Below are 21805 nucleotides of genomic sequence, written 5' to 3'. Positions count from 1 at the left end.
CCCCCAGCACTCTCCGCTCCCGCCCCTGTACTCTCCACTTCCCCCTGCATTTTGTCCCCACCCATGTGCTCTCTAACCTCGCCAGTGATCTCCGCTCCCCCTACATTTTGCCCCCACCCATGTGCTCTCGAACCCCGCCAGTGCTCTCCGCCCCCCCATAGTGCGCTCAAGCCCCTGTACTTTCCACCCCTGTTTTTTCTGGCCCCCACTGGTGCTCTCAAGCTCCCCCCATTGCTCTCCACTCCCCAGTGCTCTCCACTTTCCCCTGCCCTTTGTACCCCCCAGTGCTCTCCAGCCCCCATGCTCTCCACCCCTGTTCTTTCTGCCCTCCCCAGTGCTCTCGGGATCCCCCCTTAGTGCTCTCCAGCCCCCCTCTCAGCCTCCCATGCTCTCCACTCCTGTTCGTTTTGGCTCCCCCCCAGTGCTCCCAAGCTCCCCCAGCGCTCTCCACTCCCCACCCCTGTGATCTCCACTCCCCCTGCTCTTTGCCCCCACCCATGTGCTCTCCGCTCTCCCTTCTCTCCAGCTCCCACCCAGTGCTCTCACTTCCCTAGGATCAGAGGACAGGCTGACTGGTGCAGGTGGCCAGGGACCACTCCATCTCACAACAAACAGATCCTCTGGAAGAAGCACTGTCCCCATCCAAAACGAGAACAGACCCTGCATGCTGATGGCGATCATGGATATCCTGCTGGCATGGAAGGTACCGTACCAAGCATCAACAACACACTTTCCCACAAACAGGGACTGCATACTGGGACATGGGGCACAGGAGGGGCTACAATGATGGGCACAGTGAGGCTGCATTCGTGGGCACAGTGAGACTGCATTTGATGGGCACAGTAAAGCTGCATTTGATGGGCACAGCGAGGCTGCATTTAATGAGCACAGCAAGGCTGCATTTGATGGGCACCGATGAGGCTGCATTGAGCTCTTGTATCATGTCTGTCTCTGATCATCTCCTGTATCATGTCTGCAGTCTCTGAGGGAGTCTGGAGAGTAGTCAAGAGTGGGATCACGGCCGGGGTGGGGGTCATGGGAGAAGTCAGATGTGTGTGGACTGTGGAGAGGAGACTATATAGGATAAAATCATAGCCACCAAGCTGGAGCCGACTGACCGAGCCCTGTATGGTGCACCTGAGAGGAGGTCGGTGACAGCACCGCTAGGACAGTCTAAGGGTGAGGGGGGGTCACTGATGTAAGGGGGAAGTGAATACGATAATGTAAGGGGGCACTGATATAAAGTTTTCCCTCTTATATTAGTAACCCACCCCCCTTACCATATTCTTTCTGTGGAAAGTGCCCCCCCCCCACATTCTGAGTTCCTGGAGTCCCCCTTGATGATTGACCACTTTTACAATTTTTACCTGAAATTTACATTTATAGATATAAAGCCCTATGTTCTTTCATATCTATATATAATACACTCTTCAAATGTGCTTTAAAATGTATGGTTTTGCCTTTCATGAACAAGAAAATAATGACGCAATGCTGTTACGCTGGTATAATAATGCTGTGGGGCTGGTATGAAATTTTTTCCAGGGCTGGTTTTTATTCCCAGTCCGGCCCTGTTCACCACCCACATCCTATCCCTGGAGTTAATCCCCTTTTTAATTCATGCCAATTATCTGTTTGCTTTGTTAGCAGCAGCTTGGCATTGCATGCTATTGCTGAGTCTACTCTACTAGGACCCCCAGGTCCTTTTCCATCCTAGATTTCCCCGGAGGTTCTCCCCCAGTGTATATCTTGCATTCATATTTTTGCCACCCAAATGCATTATTTTACATTTTTCTACATTAAACCTCTTTTGCCCATTAATTTGTTTAGATCATCTTGCAAGGATTCCACATCCTGCAGAGAAGTTATTTCCCTGCTTAGCTTATTATCATCTGCAAATACAGAGATTGAGCTGTTTACCCCACCCTCCAACTATGATATGATATGGATAAAATTATATTTTTCTAAGTGTAATTTTTATCCCTGTACTATCTATGCTTGTTGGCCTTGGATTTATGTCAGTAGTTAATAAACATAGGTTGTATTTCCATGATTATGCTGTTTCCATGGCAAGCAATACATTCCTGAGAAACCACTTATAACTGAGCTTTTTTAACACTAATATCAATTTACTGAAAAAAATAAAAAACATTTGAAATGTAATTGCATACCAAAATGTTATGCACCAAAGCCCAATGCTCATCAGCTAGGGATGTGTTTTTTGGGAGGGGACCCATGCTTTTTGGGTTCCTTTCTGTTAAAATACAATTTCAATACTTATTGACAAACAAGGCATTCTGCTGACACCAATAATAATAATAAAAAAATAATCTAAAACATATAGGGCCAGATTCTCGTACATCCGCGTATCTTCGCTCGGGCGCAACGTATCTGATTTACATTACGCCTCCGCAACTTAGCGGGGCAAGTGCTGTATTCTCAAAGCACTTGCTCCGTAAGTTGCGGCGGCGTAGCGTAAATCGGCTGGCGTAAGCCCGCCTAATTCAAATTTGGAACAGGTGGGCGTGTTTTATGTAAATGTTGTGTGACCCGACGTGATTGACGTTTTTCCCGAACGGCGCATGCGCCGTTCGTGGAATTTCCCAATGTGCATTGCTCCAATGTACGCCGCAAGGACGTCATTGGTTTAGACGTGAACGTAAATGACGTCCAGCCCCATTCACGGACGACTTACGCAAACGACGTAACTTTTTCAAATTTCGACGCGGGAACGACGGCCATACTTAACATTGGTACGCCGCACTTACGCCACCATATAGCAGGGGTAACTATACGCCAGGAAAAGCCTAACGTAAACGGCGTAAATGTACTGCGTCGGCTGGGCGTACGGTCGGGAATTCGCGTATCTAGCTAATTTGCATACTCAATGCGGAATTCAACAGAAGCGCCACCTAGCGACCAGCGTAAATATGCATTTACACAGTTACGCCAGATCTATGGGAAATCTATGCGTAACTGATTCTAAGAATCAGGCGCATAGATACGACCGCGCAACTTAGAGATACGACGGCGTATCTGGAGATACGCCGTCGTATCTCGTTTTAGAATCTGGGCCATAGTCACCAACACAGGAGTACAGGGAAAATTCACACAACAATGATACTTTTTCTGGTGATGGCTGCCAAAGGTTGAATTTCCCTTTCATTTACTGAAAGTGACAGTCGATTTCCCTAGAGGGGACACAGACATAAGAAAAAAAGCAGATTTTGGATCCTTACTCAAAATGAAAATTAAGCTGGAGTTCCACTTTAGGGCCCTTTCAGACGTGCGGACCATATGTCCGCATTTTCATCCATCCGTTGCGGATTAAAAACGGGACATACATTGGTCCCTATGTGATTGCGGGTGTCAGCGGATGACCATCCACTGACACCCGTAATCGTCCGCCTCCGCAAAGATCCGATTTTTCGGACGGAAGAAAATCCTATTTTTCTTCCGTCTTGCGGATCGGATGAACACGGACACACGGTCCGTGTTCATCCGATCCCCCATAGGGGAGAGCGGAGGAAAGACAGGGCGGTCCCTGCACAGTGTGTGGGGACCGCCCTGTCAGCCGACGGCTCAGCAGGGATTTTACGGAGGATCCCCGCTGAGCTTTTACTGACACACGGAGCGGATCATTACTGATCCGCCCGTGTGAAAGGGCCCTAAAGCAGTACCCAGAAATTGTGTTTTTTTTTTTCTCCTTAACCCTTTTTAAACTCTGCTATTCTGAGTTTAGCAAATAAAAACAAATTAATTCATATGCGGATAACTGTAAAAACATGATAAGTCTGGTAGTTTTTTTTTTTTTTTTTTACTGTAACATTGAAGCTGACTTGAAAGATTACATAGAAGGATTGTTTCCCTAGCAACACCAGCTCATTTCTAAACACTAACATTACACTTGCTGCTTAACATTACAGAGCGCAATTATTGGCACTTTCAAGACATGTCTATTCTGTACAGACCTAATGCTATTACCACCGTAATATTGAGTTAAACTGTGAAGAAATAGTAGAGCAAACAGTAACATTAGCAAATTAATACTGTAGCACATGTAGTAATAGAAAATGTGATGGCTTTATGTAAAATGCATTCATACTGGTAGGGTTAAACATGCAGATATGTTGCAATTTGAAATTTACCATCATGCGTAATGTGTGTGAAAGTAACTACATCATGGCTGGATGGTTAACTGTGTCTGTATTCCCGATAACATGAAAGAATATATATCATTCATGCTGTCCCTATTGAAACTGGTACGAAACAATTAGGGTGCATTTACAATTGCTTCAACTTCAACACACATTAAAGCACCTATTGCTTCAACATGCTTTTCGATGTGTTTTTGATGCTTCTGTGATGCTTCTGTGATGCTTTTCTTAAGCTTTAGTTAAGCTTGGCAGATGCCATGTGTGTGTGTGTATGTGTGTTTATCTCATACCTGCAATACCTCCAAAACAAAGATAAGCTAAAGCTGAAAAATAGCCTTTCAAAAGCTGAAGATGCTTCAAGCGAGCTTTGTCATAGACTTCTATGGAGGCTCCGAAGACGTTTTGAATCACCACTAAAGCTACACGTGGGTATAATTTTTGAAGCAAAGCAAAAGTAATGTGTAAACAGGACTGAGTGCTAACCATTTTATTTTGTGGTGGGTGCTTTGATTGGCATTCAGAGTGCTTTCAAAAAAGCATGTCCAATGCCATGTTTTGAAGCTCTTAAATTGACACTAAATTGTGTCCTTATTCTCCAAAAATCATCCATACACATATAGCAAGGTGTCACTTTGTGAACGTAGCTTATAGACTACAGTTTGTGCCTAACAGGAACTCAGCTCCCTCTGGTGTTCATTTATTATATTGCTGCAGTTTGTTTCGTTCAGCTATATGGGACCAATGCATGATGGACATTGTAGTACAGAGAGACAGAGACTCTATTACTGTGGATTAGAAATAGACTACAATGCCTACAGCGCCACTGTGCTACCTACGTGCATTGCGCCATGCACAGCAGTCTGGGAGAGAGTATTTAAGGAGAGGGAAGGCTTTTTTTCCGGTCTCAGGGGATGCCATCTCTCAACAGGCAAGAGGCCTGCATTGAATGTCTTTAGACCAGAGAAGCCTGGGCCTAAAGTTGCGGAGACCAGATTGCCTGATGGAGGGATCCTTATCACAGCTTTGGTGATCGGACCTGGGAGAGGAACCGACCCATGCTCCACAGCATAAGGAGCCACCTGTCCACCGGCACCTTGTGAGGGACCAGAAGCTAAGGAGAGACTGAGAGCCTGGAGAATCCAGACCGAGCATATCGGCGAGGCCTCATTTGAGGGCACCTGCCCACCAACATAAATAGCTGTGTTGCAGGAAGGTGATTCCCATAGCCTCACTTACACTTTCTGGGAGTTGCCGTGCCACAAGTAGGGACACATTGCACCCTGGAGTGACATTGCGCTTTGGGAGGATCAGCGCCTTTAGTGCCCTCACATTACATACTTTGAGTGTTCGTTCTTTTCTTCATATGTCTTGTCGGATTGCAAACTACTAAAGTGCACAAACTAAAGCTAGCAGAAGATTACCCTGAACTTGAAGAAACAATCATTAATTCAGTTGTTGTTTGAGCTCACACAGCAGGACACGTGTCGGTGGAACTGTCCGCTGGAGGGAAACAAAGATCATTGGAAATTAATGTCTGTACCCTCTCTCGGGGCATGGGCAACCAAATTAGACTCCATTAGAGACCTGGAAAGAGGCTGTTGGCACAGGAAATGGGAAAGGAAGTTTTCCCACACTTGGACTGCTTGGTCCAAATTCCAACATTCATCTGAGTATCAGATATGGGCTCGAGGAAATAATACCGCCAACTTCACTTAGCCATGTTGGAGTGTGCCTGATATTCCCAGCTACCCTACCCTAGCTTACACCTTGCCTTTTCCCTTTTTTTTGTTACTTCCCTTATAGTCTATTATGATATAGTATTTTTATTTATCCATTATTCAGTATTTATCTATTTATTTTTCCCTCTTTTTCATTTTTCGTGTCTCTTTTTTCTTTTTTATGTGAGAATAATGTGAACAACTCATACGTAGATGTGCCCTTCAATACAAGTATGGAATATCTGACTATTTAAGTCTTAAACTATAACACTTAAACTTTATTAAAATACTGATATAGTTTATTTTTTATATTTATGGAAAGTAGTTGATTTACGGCAGGTGTACACTGTAACCTGAATATATTTGCAGATGTTTAATACATATACACCTTATCTGCTTACTGTAAATTACATTTTTGTTCTATATATTTGAAAACTTTAATAAAATAAGATTGAAACAATGTTGAGAGGACAGGGGTCTCTTCCCCACAAATGTGTTGTCAATTAAGATGCCCCCCCCCCCCACTATGGGGAAATGATTAAAGTGTTACTAAACCCATGACAATAAAATCAGTCTGTGTATGCAGTAAAGCATGCTTGTTATACCCCTTAGTGTGGAACCTAAGGGGTTAATCCTCTGTATTGTGTAAAAATACGATCATGTCTTCTCTGATCATCACCTTCTTCCACAGACTCCAAAAAATAACCTAATACTTACAAAGTCTATAGAGTCAGGCTGCTCAATTTGGTGTGTATTGCTAGAGAGGTTTTCTTGGGAGGGTGCATATGATCAGCACAGGGCCAATTCGCACTGTTCAGACATGTCCAGACAGAGGATCAGAAACCTGATAGGACAATTGTGGTAGATCGATAAAAAAAAAAAAAAGGCCTGGATTCTTTCCTAAATTGACATAATATAACTAGATACAAACATTTATAGAGAAAGTTGATCCAGGGAATATTGGAAGGAATGTTTTCGCTTGCTGGAGCAAAGTGGATCATGCTTTCCTGTTTTTTTTTTTGCCTTCCTCTGGATCCACTGCGGGTATAGGATTGTATGGTTTTTTTTTTGTTGTTGTTTATTTAGGACTTAATCTTCCCTTTTATTGGTTGAACTATATGGACTTGTGTCTTTTTCCAATCAGTCTAACTATGTAAAATATCTGGGGCTTGATGTAGGTTAATGTTAGTGTCAGTGTTAACATAAAAGTCAGTGTCACTGTGTCAATGTTAGTGTTAGTGTGTTTTAATCCCAGTTCACATATATGCAGGAACCATTGCGATTCCAGTTCGGGTCCCCGCATCGCATGTCACCTGCCAGTGGTTCACACTGACATCTGCAAACCGCTGCAGGTGTCAGTGCAAAGTTAATGACACCCCCGGATCGGTTCGCAGATCGTAGGGCGAACTGACAAATCCTGCAGGAATCGCATTGTCAAATTTCTTAAAAAAATGCCTTGGGCCCCCCAAATTTATACCAGGCCCTTCAGATCTGGTATGGATATTAAGGTGAACCCCAGGCCCCAGGCACTATATACTCTGAACTGCAGTGTATATACTATATGGACTGCACTATATACTCTGCAGAAAAATTGGTCCTTAGGTGTTGGTGGTGCCAGAACACTCTAACCCCTCACAGTTACTCTTGTTGGGCACAGGAACGGGCCCTGCTGTTAAATATTATATCAAAATTTGTAATCTCATGCCTTCGTGAAACAGGGGCAGAAAAATTGGGCCTTGGGTGGTGGTGGTGCCCTAAACCAAAAATAGTGTTGAAAGCTAGCATCATCAAGATTCAGTAGGAAGAGGATTGGCATCATAGGCAGTCTTCAAGGGATCCCTGATCCATAGCAAATTCAATCAGTTACATCAGCATCAGGTGCTTGATAGCCGCTGATCCATGACTGATTCATTTTTATAAATGTGAGCCTATCAACGGAGTCTGTGGACAGGCGCACTCTTTGATCCGTTATAAACCCTCCAGCAGCACTGAATGTGCGTTCAGAAAGCACACTGGATGCAGGACAGGCCAGTAGCTCGATTGCATATTGAGCATGTTCTGGCCAGTGGTCCTTCTTCAAGACCCAGTAACCCAATGGAAAAGAGAGGTTGTCACCATGTCAGATGAAGCAATCTAGTGGCCACATCCCTAGCCACTTAAGGACCTTACCTGTTTTTCAGACTCAGTGTTTACAAGTTTAAAACAGTTTTTTTTGCTAGAAAATTACTTAGAACCCCCAAACATTATATATATTTTTCTTACACCCTAGAGAATAAAATGGCGGTCATTGCAATACTTTTTGTCACACCGTATTTGCGCAGCGGTCTTACAAGCGCACTTTTTTTGAAAAAAATTTACTTTTTTAAATTAAATTAATTAATATTATACCCAACATATCACGCTTCAAAATTGCGCCTGCTCGTGGAATGGCGTTAAACTTTTACCCTTAAAAATCTCCATAGGCGACGTTTAAAACATTCTATAGGTTGCATCTTTTGAGTTATAGAGGAGGTCTAGAGCTAGAATTATTTCTCTTGCTCTAACAATTGCGGCGATACCTCACTTGTGCCGTTTGAACACTGTTTTCATATGCGGGCGCTACTCACGTATGCGTTCGATTCTGCATGCGAGCTCGTCAGGACAGGGCACTTTAATTATTATTATTTTTTTTTTCATTGATTTTATAAATTTTTACACTGTTTTAAAAAATAAATAAAAATGGATCACATGTAAACATCCCTTGTTATAGAAAAAAGCATGACAGGTCCTCTTAAATGTGAGATCTGGGGCCAAAGAAAACTCAGATCTCATATTTAGACTAAAATGCAATAAAAAAAATGTTGATTTCTAAAAAAAATGACAACAGAAAAATGTGCCTTTAAGAAGCATGGGCTATGCTATGGAGACGGGTGGGGGCCATCTTGCCCTCACTCGTATCCCAGCCAAGCAGCGTGAAGGACCCGATCGCCTCCGCCGCTGCCGATGGCTCCTGTAAGCGGCGGAGGGCATAGGAGAACAGCGGGAGGGGGTACCCGATGCGTTTCCGGTTTAGCACCTTCTTCAGGGGTAAAAAAGCAGGGGTGAGTACGGTCATAATTTGTTAAACTCAATTAGAGTGTTTCCATATGGAAAACAAATGAAGTGACTGTGGAGATGGGGGTACATAGAGACACCAAATAAGGAATAATGTGGGCTTAAGGTCATGGATTCCAGTCCGATGGGTAACAGCGGCCAAATTCCAACGATCCACCGTGAGCGGTAGAGGTTCAGCAGCCAGGGTAGGAGCTAACCGGAACCATCAATGCGGCTCCCCAGTAAGTGGATGACTCCCAATAGTCCCTGTCTTCAGGTATTAACCTCAGTCCAGGTATATTTGTATAAGAGCGTGTCCTGTGTAGATGGCGTATCCCCTCTATGTGATGCCAGTAACCTCAGTGGATGCTCAGTTGGAAAGGTATCCATGTCTGCTCTTGCCCCTAGATACTCTCGCACCATATAATGCAGACACTGTCAACAGTTGCTTGAACCTATCAGACCTTGGCGCTCAGGACTGAAAAATAGTTTAAAGGCATTGGTCAGCTGGCCACCTTCTCCACCGCTCTTCCTCTGACCGAAGGAAAAAGCCTCGCAAACACGTTATCCAGCTTGAGGAAATGGTAACTTCCCAGTCTCTGGAAATGCGTTACATAAACTTTTCTTCAAGGCCTCCTGAAGATGTTTCATCCTCTTCTCCCTCTGCTCCATCTGCAACTTTACCCTTATAACATGGATCATGAAGGGTTACCAGGCAGTAATGATCCCTCTCCTTGATACCACAAATCCTAGGGTCCTTTTGCAGGATTTGCAGAATCAGTGAGGCCATGCAGCGTAAGTTTGCAGAGGCATTTGATTCCTCTGGGTCACTAAGGACCTCCTACCAGTCACGTATAAATCCTTGGGTTTCTGGTGACTGAAAACCATCCCTTGAAGACTGCTGCATGTTATCCTCTACATCCATGCTGACACAATCCTCATCCTCCTCCCTCTCATCATCTTCCTGTGTGTTTGGTGGCTCAGCAGGAATGCTGTCTGGATAAAGGGGGCCTTGAGAGGAAAGGTAGTCCTCCTCTTCCTCCCGCTGTTCTGCCCCAAGTGCCCTGGCCATGATTTCCCGAAGCGTGTGCTCCAGCAGGAAGACAAGGGACAGTGTCCTGATGCATGCATTGTCGCTGCTCACCATCCTTGTGATATCCTCAAATGGTGACAGGACTGTCAGGGATGTCTAACACAGGCATCCAACACAGGTTTAAACAGATTAGTGGGCTGCACTTAAGGAAACAGGCACAAAGGTAGGTGAGAAATATATATTTATTAAGGATAAGGCACACGTGCAAACCAAACAACAGCAAACCCAAAAAAACAAATCTGACTAACTAATATATACAAAAACAAGAGCATATATACATAAACAAGCAGGGATGATAGATAAGGGGGAACAGGCAGCCAGATGGAGGGAGCAGTGGCAAGGGGAAGCTGGAATCAGGGGACGAGACTCAGGGACTGGGTATAAGGTGCAGCAAACAGAGTCCATAACAGGGCAGGAAGCAGATCAGGAACATATACAGGCAACAGATCAGGTCAGGCAGGAACAAGGTTAGCAGAGAGGATACTGAAGCACTGAACCTCAGTGAGGGGCGGGCTTATATACTCCCAGCAGGTTCACATCAAGTGCAGCTTGATTAGTGAAGAGTCCATCTACTGGGAGACACCCGCTGGTGGCCACCAGAATTGCACCCTTAGTTGCTGGAGGTAATAGTGCCACCAGCAGGTGACCAAAGCCACAACACGGATCATGACAAGGACAGTGCATGCATCCTTGATCAGTAGCCTCAGGCATGGTGAAAAGAAGCCAAGTTCCCCTGACCCTGTCCTGGTGCCATACTCGTACAGGTACTATGCAGCTTCTGCAGCATTGCCAATGTTGAGTTTGAGCTGGTAGGCATGTCACAAATGAGGTGGTTGGTGGGCAGGTTTCATTCCCTTTGAATGTCAGCCAGCCGATCACTGGCATTGTATGACCAGCGGAAATGACCACAGACTTTTCTGGCTTGACCTCAGGACATCTTGTGAGCCTGGGTACCTGGTTAAGAAACGCTGCACCACTAAATTCAGGACGTGTGCCAAACATGGAACATGGGTCAAGTGTCCCTGTCAGAGGGCGGAGAAAAGGTTGGTGCCTTTGTCTCCTACAACCATTTCTGGCTGAAGCTGGCATGGCGTTAACCACCTCTGAGCCTGCCTCTGCAGAGCTGACAGAATCTCTGCCCCAGTGTGGCTCCTGTCCCCTAGTCAGACCAACTCAAGCACCACATGGCATCTATTTGCTTGACTGCTTGCATAGCTTCTTGAGCATATAGGGAGCACTGCTGGTTGAGAGGACAATTCTGCAGAAGAGGCCATAGAAGAAGAAGAGGACTAGGGAGGGGAGCATACAGATGTTGTGGCAGAATCACCACCAGATTTTTAGAGGTGTGGTGGCGGAACAACCTCCAACACTGAACCATGTCCTTTCCAGCAGAGTTACCCAGTGCGCCGTGAAGGAAAGTTAACGTCTTTGCCCATGCCTGCTAGAACATCAGCTAGAGTCAGCGGTAATATGAACCATACTCCTGACCGCCCTGTCCAACAAAGCCATAACATTGCCTTCCACATGGCAGTAGAGAGCCGTAATGGCCTTACATGAAAAGAAATGCAGTTTTGGAACCTTTGAAATGTTTTGGAACCTGCCACATTCCACAAATTCACGAAAGGGGGCAGAGTCTACCAGCTGAAAAGGCAGCAGTTGCAGTGCTAGCAATTTGTTCAAGCTAGCATCTAGATGCTGAGTGGCTTTCTTTTTATGGTTTAGCAACTAGGGTAGGAAAATGTGCCTGCTGAAATCAATTGGAGGTGTACTGCTAGCAGATTGGCTGCAAGTACTTGTGACACCTATTGCTATACCTTCATTCCTCTCAGTGCAGGTTTTTAAGAGGACTGGAGGTATATAAGGGTTGGAGATCCCACATGAGGTGCAGGGAGAAGTCCGCCCTTTTCTATGATGTGGGTCCTTCAAGTGCTGTTTGTATGGAGGCTCCCCAAGCTTGAGAGGGGATATGATTTCAAGTTACAAATACCATACTGGTGACCCAACAATAGTGATAAAACTTTTTTGCGGAAGGGAGTTTAATAAGACATGTGGGCACGCATTAAAACTAGGAGTAATGAGGTTTAACCTTAAACTGAATAGAGAGTTCTTTACTATAAGAGCGACAAGGATGTGGAATTCCCTTCCACAGGCAGTGATTTCAGCAGGGAGCATCGAAAGTTTAAAAAAATTATTATTCCGCGTACACACGATCGTTTTTCGGCATGTAAAAAACAATGTTTTTAAAAAATGTCATATAAAACGATCGTGTGTGGGCTTCACAGCATTTTTCGGGTTCTGAAAAACGACAAAAAAATAATTTTTTTAATGATCGTGTGTGGGCAACGTCATTTTAATGATGAAGTTGGAAAAAACATCGTTTTTTTCTAGAGGCTGAAAAACAGTTTTTTACATGCCGAAAAACGATCGTGTGTACGCGGCATTAGATAAGCACCTGAACAACCACAAGATACAGGGTTATACCATGTAATACTGACATAAAATCACACACATAGGTTGGACTTGATGGACTTTCTTTTTTTAACCTCACCTACTGTGTAACTATGTAACACCTTGTGCTGATATTTTGTGACTTCCATGTATGCTGATATATATTTCTGTATCTTGCTTTTATTTTTGGCACAATAAACCATTTTACTGATTTAAAAAAAAACCTATGTAACACCCCCGAATGCACTGTATATATAGGCTACACTGAATGCAGAGTATATATATATATATATATATATTTATATATATATATTTATATTAGACTGTATTTTATATATTGATACACCACCTGAAGTGTATTATATACTGTACACCGCTAAATGCACTGTGTGTATACGCTACACTGAATGCAGAGTATATATATTTTTATATACATCGTATATACTTGAATATAAGCCGAGTTTTTCAGTCCTTTTTTTTGGGCTGAAAGTGACCCACTCGGCTTATACTTGAGTCAGTGTACAGTGACATGCAGTTTCAGATGGCGGCCGGGCAGTGTTAAAAAGTTGCGCTCCTCCTTGTCCTGTTCCGTGATAGGCGGAACACTCAGTTTCCCAGCAGACACTGTGTTCAGTGTTCCGCCTATCATGGATGCCCTCTCGTCCTCTCGTCTTTCATGGCGTCCATGATAGGCGGAACACTGAACACAGTGTCTGCTGGGAAACTGAGTGTTCCGCCTATCACGGAACAGGACAAGGAGGAGCGCGACTTTTTATGTTTGTGACAGCGTTGTTTATATATTTTCTATAATAAAATTAAGCACTTTTCCATTCTAAGGCAGGCCATACACAATACAAATTTCTAACAATCTATCGAGCGATAAACTAAATCGGCACTCACGTACAGCATGCAAATGTGTACCATCAATTAGGTTTGAAAATCGTACTTTCAAACACTATGGGGTTGATTTACTAAAGGCAAATCCACTTTGCACTACAAGTACACTTTGCAGTGCAGTCACTTTAGATCTGAGGGGAAGAGCTGAAACAAGTGGAAGCTCTGCTGATTTTATCATCCAATCATGTACAAGCAAATAAGCATTTTTTTTTCCCATGCATTTCCCCCTCAGATCTACAGAGATTGCACTTCCAAGTGCACTTGTAGTACAAAGTGGATTTGCCTTTAGTAAATCAACTCCTATGTTTTCATGCCAGTAGAGGAAGTGATGCAATGTTGTGTAACCTTTTAACCACACCTATACTGGACACACCCCTACTGTACAAAATCGGGTCGCGCCATTTATTCTTTTCTCACAGCGCACGACTATTTGCCTTTCGAGAGGTACAATAGAAAGCAAAAAATGGCAGCAGTGGTAATTGGAATAATAGCCTTGCAGAAGCAGAAGAAAAAAATAAATAAAAGGTCGAGCAGAGTGTGGACAAAAGACTGTCTTCTTCAATGTGAGAAATACTCACATGTAAACCTGCTGACAAACCTGAGGGAAAATAATCCAGAGGATTACTGAAATGATTTGCAGATGACACAGGAGTCTTTAGAGATGCTGTTATCTTATGTGCAGCCACATATCTCGAAACAAGACTCCTGTATGCAGGGCAGGACTTAGGGTGGTGGGGGCCCCTGGGCTTGAGTGTTGAAGAGGCCCCCTGGAGCCGAGAATTGGGGGGGATCGAAGTTGTTGAGCGGGGGGGGGGGGCGAATTGAAGTTGTTGAGCGGGGGGGAGCGCATTAAAGTTGTTGAGCGGGGGGGGAATTTGCAGTTGTTGAGGGGGGGGGGTGCCTCTCACCTGTGCCAACAGCCGGGGCCACAGACTGTCATTAGCCTGGCTCTCGGCTATCTTCCCTTCAGCAGCCACAGTCCTCCACACACCACTCCGGTTCCTCCTGCTTCCGTGCTGCCTCCTCTTGCAGTGCGGGAAAATTAACCCTTTTGCGGGACTGCGGGAAGAAGCTGTCTGTGCGGGAAAGTCCCACAGAATCCGTGCGTGTTGGGAGGTATGCGCAGGGCCGCCATCAGGAATTTTGGGGCCCCTTGCACAGCTTAAGGCATGGGCCCCCTGAAGCAGAGAACCTAGGGGGGGTGGGGGTGCTGCCGCCTGAAATTGAGAAGCGTGGGGGCTGCCGCAAATTGAGAAGCGGGGGGGCCTTTACAAAAAAAAGAAGAAATAAAGAAGAAAACAAATATATATAAATATATGTAGCCATCCGGGGCCCTGGGGACCTCTGGGCCTTTTAATAAAAAGAAAAAATAAACCTCTGGGCCCTTTAATAATAATAAAAAAAAACATTTATAAAAAATACATAAAAAAAGGGAGGTTGCCAAACCCGGGGGCCCTGGGGACCTCTGGGCCCCTGGGAACCTCTGGGCCTTTTAATAAAAAATAAAAAAATAAACAAAAATAAAAAAATAAACATTTATAAAAAATATAAAAAAGGGGGGGTTGCCACATGGGGCCCTGGGGACCTCTGAGCCCTTTAATAAAAAAAAATATATATATATATATATATATATATATATATATATATATATATATAAAAAAATGTAATTTTTTTTATAAAAAAATAAAAAAGGTGGGTTGCCATCCGGGGGCCCTGGAGACCCTTGGGCCCTTTAATAATAATAATAAAATATATATATATATATATATATATATATATATATATACATATATATATATATACATATACATATATATATATATTATATATATATAAAAATAAAAAATATATAAAAAAAAACATTTTTTTACAAAAAATAAATAAAAAAAAGGGGGGTTGCCATCCGGGGCCCTGGAGACCCCTGGGCCCTTTAATAATAATAATAAAATATATATATATATATATATATATATATATATATATATATATATATATATATATATATATATAATATTATATATATAAAAATAAAAAATATATAAAAAAAAACATTTTTTTACAAAAAATAAATAAAAAAAAGAGGGGTTGCCGTCCGGGGCCCTGGGGGCCTCCGGGCCCCTGGGGACCTCCGGACCCCTAAAAAAAAAATAAAAAAAAAATTTTTTTTTTTTTTTTTTTTAAAGGGGGCCCCCTATTGGGTGGGGCCCCTGGGCTTGAGCCCAGTCAAGGCCAATGGTAAGTCCGGCCCTGCCTGTATGTGAAAAGCTATCAGCTCAGAGGAGAGGCTCATGGCAACCCTTCGTTTCTTGGCAACAGGCAGGTCTTCTGAAGACTTGAAGTTTACAAACGGAATTTCCACCCAATCATTAGGTCAGATTATACCTGAGTTACGTAAGGACATAGTAAAGGTGCTCCCATAGTAAAGGTAAGAAAACATGGTGAACTGTCTGGCTTATGTTACATGAATACGTATTAAAAAAAAATTGGAATTTCAAAAATTCCACAATGTATCTAAAATTGTCAATAATGCTACTAATTCTAAGAAAATGTATATCTTCATGTACACCTTTTTTTTTTTAAAAAAAAACGACATTTTAAAAACTTTATATTATATTATATTTATATTATAATTATAATTTTTAACAATGACCATTTCAAATGCAACATAAAGTGCACAACAAGAACAAGAACAGTTAACACCAAAAAGAAAAATTATTCCCAGATTAGTGAATTGTGAGTCATGAATAGGGATGAGCCCGATGTACATCGGGTGTTTGCCTGTTCACTAAATAGCGAACAATTTGGGGTGTTTGCGGCAAATTCGAAAGCCGCGGAACACCCTTTAAAAGTCTATGAGAGAAATCAAAAGTGCTAATTTTAAAGGTTAATATGCAAGTTATTGTCATAAAAAGTGTTTGGGGACCCGGGTCCTGTCCCAGGGGACATGTATCAATGCAAAAATACATTTTAAAAAATGCTGTTTTTTTGGGAGCAGTGATTTTAATAATGCTTAAAGTGAAACAATAAAAGTGAAATATTCCTTTAAATTTCGTACCTGGGGGGGTGTCTATAGCACGTTTTTCAGTCCCTGCGCAAAATGAAATTTCTAAAGGGAAAAAAGTCATTCAAAACTACTCGCGGCTATAATGAATTGTCTTGTCACGGCAATACAGATAAAAGTAATTAAAAAAAACGTCATGGGTCCCCCAAAGGTCCTTTACCAGGCCCTTTGGGGCCCTTCGGGTCTGGTATGAATATTAAGGGGAACCCTGAACCAAAATAAAAAAAATTGCGTGGGGGTCCCCCCAAACTCCATATCAGGCCTTTCAGGTCTGGTATGGATATTAAGGGGAACCCTGTGCTAATTTTCTTTTTTAAATGGCGCAGGGGTCCCCCTCAAAATCCATACCAAACCCTGAAGGTCTAGTATGGATTTTAAATAAAAAAAATGGCGTGGGGTTCCCCCCAAAAATCTATACCAGACCCTTATCCAAGCACGCAACCTGGCAGGCCGCAGAAAAAGAGGGGGGGATGAGAGAGCGCCCCCACTCCTAAACCGTACCAGGCCACATGTCCTCAACATGGGGAGGATGCTTTCGGGTCTGGACCCCAAAGTACCATGTCTCCATGTTGATGGGGACAAGGGCCTCATCCCCACAACCCTTTGCCAGTGGTTGTGGGGGTCTGTGGGCAGGGGGGCTTACCCCAGATCCCGACCCCCTATGTGAATTGGTAACGGGGTACATTGTACCCCTACCATTTCACAAAAAAAGTGTCAAATTTTTTTAAAAACAGTCCTTTATTAAAAAAGAAAAAATTCCAGCAAAGGATACGGAGAAAAAAAACACAGACATGATCGGCCTCCATGGGTGGTTCCCATCGAATGACACTACACCCGCCGTGACAGCTCTTAAATAGCTGGGGGCAGGGCAACCCATCACGTGCGCTGGTGACCCTGCCCCCTCTAACACAACAAAGGTTTTCTGTCGTTTCCCTGTGACGTCACGGGTGACCCTGCCCCCCTCTGAAACCACAGGAAACCCCCATGGCGTCAGAGGGGGGAGGGTTCACGCGCGCATGTGACGGCCTTTAGCTATTTAAGAGCTGTCACAGCGGGTGTAGTGTCATTCGACGGGAACCACCCATGGAGGCAGATCGTGCCAGCGTTTTTTTTTTCCTCAGTGTCCTCCGCTCGAGAATGGATGTACATCGCTGGATTTTTTTTTATTTTTTAATAAAGGACTTGTCCCTAAGCTATCTCCTGTATTTTTTACCATGTTTTACCATTTTTTTTTTGTAAAATGGTAGGGGTACAATGTCCAGACCCCAAAGCATCCTCCCCATGTTGAGGGCATGTGAAGTGGTACGGTTAAGGAGAGGAGGCACTCTCTCATCCCCCCTCTTTTCCTGCAGCCTGCCAGGTTGCATGCTCGGATAAGTGTCTGGTATGGATTTTGAGGGGGACCCCTATGCCATTTTTTGAGTATGCTATAGAAAATAAATAAAACAGTATCATTAATTGTCAAAGCAAAATACAGTATATATATATTTTTTTTGCCAACAGTTTCCCACGAATTCCCAGGAATGGAAAGACCTTGCTAAAGAATTCCAAGATATGTGGAATGTCCCTAATTGTGGGGGCGCAATTTATGGCAAAACAAAAACTGCTGTGCTTCGGTGTTTCCCTAAACACAGGTGGTTAATCAACTCTTTGGATTAAGGCAAAGTCTAGAATCTTGCAACCCTCCTCAGAACAATGGGTGTTCATGCAACTAGAAAGAAAAAGAACAGAAGGAGGGCGCACAGACCTAGTGCATTACCAATATTAAAGTTTTATTAAAAGTATAAAAGCAATAATACTACTTACAAATGAGCATATGCAAAGGCTTTTCTATTAGTCAAACTGCATCCCTTGGCACCTGCAGACAGGACCTGGTGACAGGAGGATCAGATGGTACCCCAAACGGCTGACGCGTTTCAGGGGCGTAGGCGGTCAGTGGCTCATCTCTGCAGTATGCCCTATATATGCATCAATTTTTTAACGCCCCAGGTGTTTATTACCCAGCTAGACCATGCCCATCTGCATGAGCTCTCTCCACCCAAAAGGAAAGAACTTTTTTGCGTCCAAAAACCAAATTTAAAGTGACCAACTAGCAGACCGGATAGTTTATTATACGACTAATATAATGTAAAAATATAAAAATACAGAGTTAGTTGCTTATCATAGCACATTGCACTAGAAGTGATCAAATTCTCCCTGGCAAAAAATAGCCATGTTTAAATCGATGCGCAGTTAGGTCACCCTAAAAAAGAGATCAGGCCGTGTCTTACCCCCATAACTCTCTCTCCAGGGCTCAGTGAGGGGAGGCCAGGCGATTGCTGCCATCTCGTCTATATGCTTTCAGTGGCCCAGGCTCTCCAAATATGGATGTTAGAACGCACGTCGTCCAGTAGCCAGGAAGTGTGGGTGTGTCTGCGTTTCATCCAACACTTCCAGCTATTCACGGCTCGCGCATCCAGATGATGCTATTCATGGGAGGGACGCGGCCCGGAAGTGCAGGTGTGTTTTGCGTTCCGTGTACTCTAGTTGCTTCCTTGCCCATAGGTCTGCGCGATCACACAGACACCTATACTCATACTTTTTTAACACCTCTCCCTCTAGCAGCCCAAATGGGGATATCTTTTGGAGCCGATTCGAACCTATTAATATCATGGTGAAATTGCACTAATGGTCACTCGCTGGGTTCTTAGCACATGGCACACGTAAGGAGCCCACAGAGAAAGAACAGTGGGTGAGCCCCCCCCCCAAAAAAAAATTGGCAATACAGTAAAACCTTGGTTTGAGAGCAACTTGGTTTGAGAGCGTTTTGCAAGATGAGCAAAATCTTTTAATAAATTTTGCCTTGATATACAAGTAGCGTCATGTCACGACTGAGTATAAAAGAGAAGAGAGGAGCCTCTAATTGTAGCAATATGGTTACATTTAATGAAGGTACAACATTTAGCAACTTATTGCTACACTTAGAGGTGCCTCTCTTCTCTTTTATACCCTGTAAAAAAAATGCTTTGATATACAAGTGCCTTGGATTACAAGCATGTTTCTGGAACAAATTATACTCACAATCCAAGGTTTTACTGTATATTCATGTATTTAGATGATCTAAAAGTTTACCAATAAATTAGTTAATTAGAAAATTGATTAAATAGAAAAAATAGAAAGGATCCCATATATACAATTGGTAAGGGGCAAAATTCCAAAATACATAAACATATAAAAACATATAAATATATATATATATATATATATATATATATATATATATATATATATATATATATATATATATATATATAGGCCTTCCAAGGCCAAATTAAGCCAACCCACTGTGCATCAGATTCACAGAGTTACAACAACGCTAAAATAGATGAATAAATAAATGAATGAATACACAACAGAGGGACTTCTATAGACACATATTTACCGTCAATATAGAAGTCATACCTCGAAGTGCCATGAATCTGCAGAGACAGTTTTTCTGCCTGAATTCAGTAAATAGTTCATGCATGTATATTATATTGTTACAGAAAAATTAATTAGCAGCATAATTATCTAATCCCACCACCTTATCTAAATCATAAAATAATCCTAGATCCTGCCAAAACCTGTTCCTATACTGTTGAAACTAATCATCTAGTCCTATAGGTCCTAATTCACAATTTATGGGAAACATGTAAGAATTACCCCACCAGCCAATTCAGAATCCTACTTTTACAATTACAGTCTTCTTCAGCATTATATTAATGGTTATTAGAGCTGGAATTCATGGACCGGTGCTTGTAGGAATGGGCAAGCCTCTGTTTTAATTGGGAAATACCAGCTATTACCAGTGACTCCTATGAGGGTAGCACTACAGGAGGATGAGTGTGTACCACCCTCTTAAAACCTACAGGGCCACATGTCTTTAACAGGTGGGGTACCTTGTCAGAGGGGCCCCCTGTAGAAATGCATCTTGTCATCTTGTTGCAGAGAACAGGGCCACTTCCCCACAACCCTGGTGGTCTAAGGGTGAGGGTCTTATTTCTATTGCTGCTATATATATTATGTTCGGCTCCTGTTGAACTGGCTAAAAGTCCAGTGTATGGAGGAATCCCAAACAGCCAAAGTCTTGCCTGTAGCATATGTCTTCCATGAGAAACAATCTACTTTACATACATACACAAACATTTGCTTTCAAGTTCAAATATCCACATGCTTCAGACATGCTGAGAAATGTCATCATCACATAAAGCTAATTAATAATCTGCATATTATGCATGCAGCAAGAACATCCCACACACATTTCTTCAAAATTATATATAAAATTTGTCTTTACATCTCAGATTTCAGCCTTTATGTTGCTGTTTTTAAATGGAATTCAAAATTTAAGTATACTTCTTTGTTCAAACAATGAATGGTATTATTCATCTTTAAAGTGCATTAGTTGCCAGGTGGTGTGGTTTTTACATCATTAGGCTTTGTGCTTCCTTATACAATTATTTTCTTTCAATATTCACTTTAAAAAGCTAAGATTTTTAAATGAATAGAATTGTTTTATTTGTCTTTTGTTGTCACTCATTTTTGTTAAAATTAAAAGCTTCATTGACAGCAAAGTGTGACTTAATGGTGAAGGGTAGAAGACAACTAAAGTTTAAATGCTAATCTGAACACGTTAACCAAATTGCTAAGCATTTTCTTGTATTTATTTTATTCCTCTATTCGTTGGCTGTTGTCACTTTATATATGCAGCTTAGTTCTGACTCAAATATTGCAATACCTTGCCTACACTCCCCTACTCCCTCAGTCCTATAGTCTATGAGCAATACATGATACCTGTGGGTATGGGGCACATGTGACAGTCTTTCCCGTCTTTCACAAGTCAGCACACATGGAAGAAACAATCTATTACCAGACCTAAGGAATGTCCTGTGGAGTAGGACAGTGGACAGTATGTGGACAGTATAAATTAAAAATTGGGTAGGAAGTGGAGTGTAATGTCTGTAAAGGCCTGGAAGACGTCACATTTGACTAAACGGCATAGGGAGGAGCGGCGTGCTGACGTCACCGCATACTATGCCAGTCCCGAAAGCTACAGGCCGTGATTGGGAGCCGGTCGGCTTGAATAAACATACTGAACCGCTTATACATACCTGCACAATTGTAAGTGCATATGGTTGTTTTTATTAAAACATTTTTTTTTAAAGGGTTACACTATGGAAATGTTTTTTCATCTTTTATGGGCCATGAATTCTCTTGTCGTTGTGGACACTTGTGGACACTTGGATTGGACACTTCTGATGGTACCCTCATATTGAGACGTAGAGACCCAGAGCTGGGGAAATAGCCATAAGCGTGTATGATCTCTCTTACCAAGGGATCATACAAT

The sequence above is a fragment of the Rana temporaria genome, chromosome 5 (assembly GCF_905171775.1).
Source record: "Rana temporaria chromosome 5, aRanTem1.1, whole genome shotgun sequence".
NCBI lineage: Eukaryota > Metazoa > Chordata > Amphibia > Anura > Ranidae > Rana > Rana temporaria.
Note: the sequence above shows the minus strand (reverse complement) of the source record.